Source organism: Conger conger, chromosome 7, assembly GCF_963514075.1.
Source record: "Conger conger chromosome 7, fConCon1.1, whole genome shotgun sequence".
NCBI classification, from domain to species: domain Eukaryota; kingdom Metazoa; phylum Chordata; class Actinopteri; order Anguilliformes; family Congridae; genus Conger; species Conger conger.
Window position 1 is genome coordinate 5,356,084 of NC_083766.1, and position 7,825 is coordinate 5,363,908.

Below are 7,825 nucleotides of genomic sequence, written 5' to 3' on the forward strand. Positions count from 1 at the left end.
ATCTGTGTATTTCCAACTGCCCCAGCACCTCCTCTAAACGTGCTCTTGAGGGAAGCTAAACAACCGTTTTTGGGAATCTGCACAGCCAACAACCCTCATGTTTCTACCCAGAAACCTGTAAAATGATTGGCAGTCTGTTTGCTTTTGCACCATCCATTTCAGATGCTGCCAATAGACCAGTACAATAGGTGAATAAGGGGAAATTAATAACAAAAAGAGAATACATCATAAAGTTTTTGATCATTACAGACAGATTATCTTTAGCAAAATAAATAGGTATATCAATATGCAGATGCTGCTTTATGCTGTAACTGCCCTTGTTTGCATTACAAACATTATACCTGCAAAAAAAGAACAATAAATATGCATAAAATGAGAATTGTGAAGGTGGAAGTCCTTCCTGTCAGATCATGAAGGTGGTAAGATCACAGAAAATGCAATTTTACCGTTGGGGATATCAGGTCAAATTCAGTTTTTGGCTGTGGCCGTTCATTATCACACTTTTCATTTCTTTCTTTCGCAGACCGGTGAGGAAGGTCCAACAAATCTCCTGTCAATCAATCAATCAATCAATCAATCAATCAATCAATCAATCAATTTTTATTTGTATAGCACTTTTAAAAAAGAGCCTTTGTCACAAAGCAGCTTTACAAAGAAACCGATCCCCAAGAGTATGCCAAGGGCAACAGCGGCAAGGAAAAACTCTCTGGCTAACAGGAAAAAAAACCTTGAGCGGAACCTGACTCAGTAGGGGAACCCATCTGCCGCTGGTTGATACCGGTTTGTTGAAAGAATGGTTTTAAATACAAACAGATGAATAAAAGCAGAGGGGTGGCGCTGTCAGGCAAGGGGACAGGCTTGGTGCCACAGCTGAATCAGCAGTGGCAGGAGGGATGTGCACAGCTGGTCTTGCACAGCTGGTCTTGGGCTGGAGCTCCGGGCCAAGAGGGGTTGTCTTTATGAGCTCTTGAATCCGAATTTACCTCGTAATTGAAGAGCCTAGTTCAGTCCAGCCTCTCAGCGTTTCTACATGAAAACAGCCTCCGCAACAAATATGAATTAAATATGTTCTGGTTTTTGCGCGTTTCCTTTCATTCCTGCTGAAAAACAGAAATTTAAATGTCCAAATCAGTCTGAAACAAGATCAAGCGGCGAGGTAATTAAGTTCAGTTTCAGTTACTGGGCTCAGCAGAGCACGGGACCCGGGCTTTGACAGTCTCTGCTTTCTGTATAGTAGCTCTTAAATCCAGTTCAATCCAATTCAGTTTTATTGGCATTAAATACATGTGACACATACTGCCACAATGTATGCAATGTAATGTAAAAAAACCCACACTCAGACCAATATACAGTGCAGTCCGTAAGTATTTGGACGGTGACATTTTTATGTGTTGTTTTGGCTCTGTGCTCTATAGCACATTGCGGTTTTAAATGAAATAATGAATATTTAACACAGGTTAAAGTGTAAACTGTCAGCTTTAATTTAAGGGAATTTCCATCCATATTGGGTGATGTGTGTGAAAAATGATAGCTCATTTTATACTGTACATAGTCCCCCATTTCAGGGTGCCATAATATCTGGAACAAATTGCTTCACAGGTGTTTCTGATCAGTAAGGTGCAATTGCTTCCTTAGTACAGGTATAAGAGAGCTGTCAGTATCTAGTCCTGATTCTGGGCTTTTGATTGCACCTTTGGTGTATGTTTTTGGCATTTGTCAACATCTGGGCCAGCTTTGAGACAATGAAAGTCAAGGATGCCATTATGAGACCAAGAAATAGGAAATAGCAGCGACATATGCCAAACAATAGGTTTACCAAAATGTTCTTCCTCTTATTTTAAGTTTTAACCTCATAATTTAATTTCAAATCCAATGTGCTGGAGTACAGAGCCAAAACAACATAAATTGTATCACTGTCCAAAGAGAGACTGCACTTTATGTGGAAAGTTAGGAGCATATACATAGGCTATTGTAGTATTATAACGGGCTGCCTGTAGCGTAGTGGTTAAGGTACATGACTGGAGGTTGTTGGTTCAATCCCCGGTGTAGCCACAATAAGATCCGCACAGCCATTGGGCCCTTGAGAAAGACCCTTAACCCTGCATTGCTCCAGGGGAGGATTGTCTCCTGCTTAGTCTAATCAACTGTACGTCGCTCTGGATAAGAGCGCCTGCCAAATGCCATTAATGCAATGCAATGTATTATATTGACATATTTAATATCCAGATTGTCTAAAGCTGTATATAATGTATTATTGGTTTCATTAAAAGAGCTCTCATTTCCCCCTCTCACTCAGGGTGACATACAGTAGAAAGGGAATGTGTGAATATTGCATTCATAAATAATAAAAAAGAAATGAAAACTGATTTTGGTTAGACCCAGTCTCTATTCACAGAACACTCATAAGAGAGCTCTTTTTCATAGTATTAATTTCAAATCATTTCTTAAAGTTCAGTACAATAAATTATACAATCATTTGAGTGCATATGTGAGGTCCTCTTACTTCTTTGTCATAATCAAAACAGATCAGGGTTACAGCATCTCCCATGTACTGTGTGGTATCCGTGATGTTTAGATTGTCGTACCACGATAAGAGCCCAAATAGAGCAAAATGTTCTGTCACATTTCACTGTCACTGATTTCCCTTTGCTGCGCATTCTGTGGGTTATTTTTGTTTTTGGGGTAAAATATGCATGAGGCACATTCGGCAGACAGGCTTTAATGGGACTGAAAAGTGCTTGGGTGGAAGAATCTCCTGCCTAAGCTCCAGGACCCCCGACTCTAGGGCTTTGCTGCTCACCTGGGCCGAAGTTTATCAATTGTTTACTCACATACTATTCCACTCAACATTCTCCACGAGCAGGATGAGAAACAGGCTATTTCAGTCTCGTGAAACATTGATAAACAGCACTGCTTCCGCAGCACTCAATGAACGAGTGAAAAGGGTACAAATGGAAGACTGAACTGAACGCTCGCTCTGTGCTCTTCCCAGCTCTTCCCCCTCCATCCATCCATCCATTATCCTAACCCGCTTATCCTGAACAGGGTCGCAGGGGGGCTGGAGCCTATCCCAGCATACATTGGGCGAAAGGCAGGAATACACCTGGGACAGGTCGCCAGTCCATCGCAGGGCACACACACCATTCACACCTACGGGCAATTTAGACTCTCCAATCAGCCTAACCTGCATGTCTTTGGACTGTGGGAGGAAACCGGAGTACCCGGAGGAAACCCACGCAGACACAGGGAGAACATGAAAACTCCACACAGAGAGGCCCTGGCCGACGAGGATTCGAACCCAGGACCTCCTTGCTGTGAGGCAGCAGTGCTACCCACTGCACCATCCGTGCCACCCAGCTTTTACCCTTTCAAATATATACAGCGCCATGAAAAAGTCTTTGCCCCCTTCCTGATTTCCTCTATTATCGCATATTTGTCATATTGAATGGTTTCAGTACTTTAGACAAAATGTAATATTAGACAAAGGGAACCCGGGTAAACACAAAACACATTTAAATTAATTATTTCATTAATTTAATGATGAAAGTTAACACCCATATCACCCCTGTAAACAAGCGCATTTCTCCTTTATGGGGAACAAATACTTCCTATAATTTGATCTTCTCTGCAGAGTTATGATTTGACTGATATCACATTAGCCTTTGTGTAGTCTAAACATTCTGTATACTCCCCTTGTCCTGAGGGTCAAAAATGACCCGCCTTCACTAAACCCCTAAAATAAAGCTGTTTCATTGAATTCTATTTTGCATGAAGAACCTGTCACTCATCACAAACTTTGTCATCAAATTTCAATTAGAAGAAAGATCATTTAGGGGGGTTTTCTCTGCTGTTAAACTTAGTGGCTGGTCATTTTTGACCCTTAAGACAACACAAGGGTTAAAAAGAAATTGAAAGTATTTAGTTGCAATTATTATTGCTAAAGGTAGTGCAACCAGGTATCACAAAGCAATGACTTTTTCTCAGGGGTTATATGGGTGTTTGATAAATGTAATTCAATCATTTTAAAAAGTGTTTTGTTTACTCAGGTTCCCTTCATCTGATACTACAGTTTCTCGAAAATCTGAGACCATGCAGTGTGGCAAATTTGCCAAATATGCAAGAATGGAGCAAATCAGTAAGGAGGCAAATACTTTTTCATGCCACTGTACACAGTCCAATTTCCAGAGGTATAGTCATACATGCACAAAAAAAGTATTTAGTTACCTGGTAGTTTCATAAGGTCTGCTTTGTTTTCTCCGGCGAATTCCTTTGGGACTGGTATACCTTGTGTGTGCGTGTGTGTGTGTTGCTCACAGTAGAGGTCAGTAGAACTGCAACAGAAAACATGTTCTGGATAATAGAGAGCTAACAAGATCCAAAAACCACATACCTGTGTGTATACGTGTCACTAGAAATTTTGGTCCCGTTTGTATTCCGCTGAGACAAATGTTCAATATATAGAAGATGTGCGCATACCGGCCACTAGCAGGCAGATATTTCATAGCACAAAGCGTGCAGTTCTCTGTACCGAGAAATGGAAAAGAGGAATTTAAAGCCTGGCGTTCTCCTTCCACTGGAAAAAAAAAAAACCCTCTAAGAATCTTCACCAAAATGTATAGCGATATGTATACATTGAACATACATACGTGCACATCCAAAATACATTTTAGAAATGCCACCTGTCACCTCTACCTGAATTGTATATCAAACATCTACAGTATCGTAATTTCCGTAGTCAGATGGTCAGATGATTCCACTAGACAGTTTGACAAATTTGCATTCAAAATGTTCCTACTAATATAGACAGAGTATATATTAGAGCCTCTCAACAGCTCTGAATTTGACAGAAAGCTTTCTGATGGACATTGATTGATTACTCTCGACACACCTTCAACGGCAGGCAAAGGTTTCATGGCAAATTAATCACACTTTCAGTGGCTCATCCTTCTGAAGCGTACAATGGCATTTAGTGACATTTCAGCAGCTGAGGAAAAATACGAAGAAAAGTGGATAACATGAATAGGGAAAAATGACTGCACCTCAATATATAAAAGCCAATTTTATATGCACATCCAAATTTATTCAGATTGGTAGAGGAAAAAAAAAAAAAAAACATTTTCATTCATGGGAATGAAAAATATCCATCTACATTTCAATGGTAACTCCAAAAACCTGTATTCCCATTATGGACTCCTGTCTCCATGAAATGTCATGTGCTTGCTATCTAGATGAATTCCACTCACCCTCTATTTGTGACTTTTATTGTGACAGTGTGGCCTCTATGTCATATATTGAGAGCCGTTTCTCTCTGAACACATTGTGAGCAGGGTCATGAGTCTTTCCTTGTCTTTATTATTGACATGTAGTGTCTTAAAGGTCAAGACAATACTTCCTGAGCCCACATTGTAGTACCATAACCATATCAATTTATCATGAAATTACTTGCACCCATGCACAAACAAGCTCTTCATTTGGTCCTTAATTGTATAATTAGTTGCATTCCATTGACTGCCACCAACTTATTACAGCAATTAGTAGTGCAATGACAGTTATACCTTGAGGATAATGCAGGTACAATGGTTCCCAGGTTGCATAATCAGAAGGAAAATGACATACATTTTTAATTCTCAAAAAATGTAAAAGGCCTGGACCTTTATAAATATGTGATAAAAGAGAACTTACCCAGCTACACATAACCACTGGACTGCATTTAAAATAATCTTTTAAAAAAAGTAACAAAGAATCCAAATCCAAAAGGGTTCCCAAACTTTTGCACAAGGAAATCTTCCTTTAAAATTTGCAGAAAGGTCTGATGTTGAACTACCATTTAGAGTTCAGGTTTGCTTTCGATCACATACAGATTCATCATAACAGACATTTAAACCAGGGGTGCCTTTTGCACCCCACTGTAACTGAGAAAAGTTACATTTCCAATTATAGTCGACTTGCAATTTGAAATACAGTGGGCTCCAGAATTATTGGCACCCTTACTAAAAATGAAGAACAAAGGCTGTATATAATGAACAGCACAGATAATAATATACAGCATATGCTATGTTCAAACATTTCCTCTCCTGTTTGTCATTCAGAAATCTCATTTTTTCTGAAAAACACGGGTGTCAAAATTATTGGCACGGCTAACAATTATTGTACAGAAAATCAATAAATTGTCAATTATATTTTACCTAATTTAGTTTAGTTTCATTTACTTCATTTAAAGGAACTATATTGTGCCATTTCATCATTTCACAAGTGTCACTATTATAAAAATTAGTATACAAATGAGGTAAAAAGCATGCAATGTGTCTGTCGTCTGTAAGCATGGGCAAAGCCAAATAACTCAATTCAGAAGAGACGGATATAACTGACAGTCACAAGTTTGGATAATGGGTACGAAAAATACATAAACGGTTAAACATACCAGTGACTGTAGCATTGGTAGGGAAAATAAGAAAAGAAATGCAAAACATGTGCAAATAGTTTCCAACTAGCAAGGAAGAGAACACAAGTGCACGTTGTTCCCACGTACGGTCAAGAATGACAATGTTGACAATTTTAGCAGAAAATCTAGTTGTCTCTGCTAGTAAGTTGAGACTTGGGCGTTGGTAGATTGTCCAGCCGGACAATGACCCCAAACATACATCAAAATCCACACCTAAATGGTTTTGTAAAACAATATCCATGTTCTAGAATGGCCAAAGTCTCCAGACTTAAATCCCATCAGTGTTCTGAACTGGGGAGTGGGGACCATAAGCGCAAACCCAAGGATATCAATGATTCTGGAGGAATGGAGGAATGGTCTTTTCCGGGGGGCGTTTGCAGGTACTAAGTGAAGGATGCCAAAAATTGTGAAACCAGTTTTTTGGGGAAATACATTTCTTACTTACTTAAAATTACTTAAAAATTTTTTTTGTTGTTTAGCTTTTTTTTGTGCATATTTATCAAGGGTGGATGCCACTGTACAGCCTACTCCAGCACATTAGGACTTGAAATGAAACCATGAATTTGAGGCTAAAGGATACTGCAGCATTTTGACACTGCCTAGTGAGACACCTGCTGGCCCGTGCATGGTATGACCGTTCCAAGCACTGGTGTAGTTTTTACTTTTTGTAAAATTTCCAACCTGTAGCACTTCTGTTCCTACCGCAGAGCAAACATATAGGGCGGCCTTTAGCGTAGTGGTTAAGGTACATGACTGGGACCCGCAAGGTCAGCAGTTCGATCCCCGGTGTAGCCACAATAAGATCTGCACAGCCGTTGGGCCCTTGAGCAAGGCCCATAAACTTGCATTGCTCCAGGGAAGGACTGTCTCCTGCTTAGTCAAATCAACGGAACGGAACGTACGGAAGCATAATACAGGCTATTTAAATTGGTAGAGCAGACCGCATGCATGCTGTTCAGTAGTAAAGGGCATACAACTGCAAGAAGCTTGGTTACAGCTCAATACTGTGAATCACTGATGTCATTTAAAACTCAGCTGAAACACATCGCCTTATTAATATAACTATGCATAGTTGGTAGCCTGTGGCTATCATTGTTAACGTCTGCATTTTTTGCTCTGCCATTAAAAACCCTTCTTTGGAAAAAGTAAGATTCCAACTACAAAGTAGTAGCAACATGTGAGATTTGTATCACTGCAAATGCCCGTTTAAAAAGTAACATGCATCATAATTTGACAAGAGAAAAGCATGTTAGGGCAGTTAAATGTTTAACAGTATAACGGCTAGTAAACATTCTTAAGCATATATGGAATAAGAGGACAGCAGCTCAAATTGCTTTTCCACATCGTGAATATGAGGCAAGAGGAATTAAAACTACACCACAC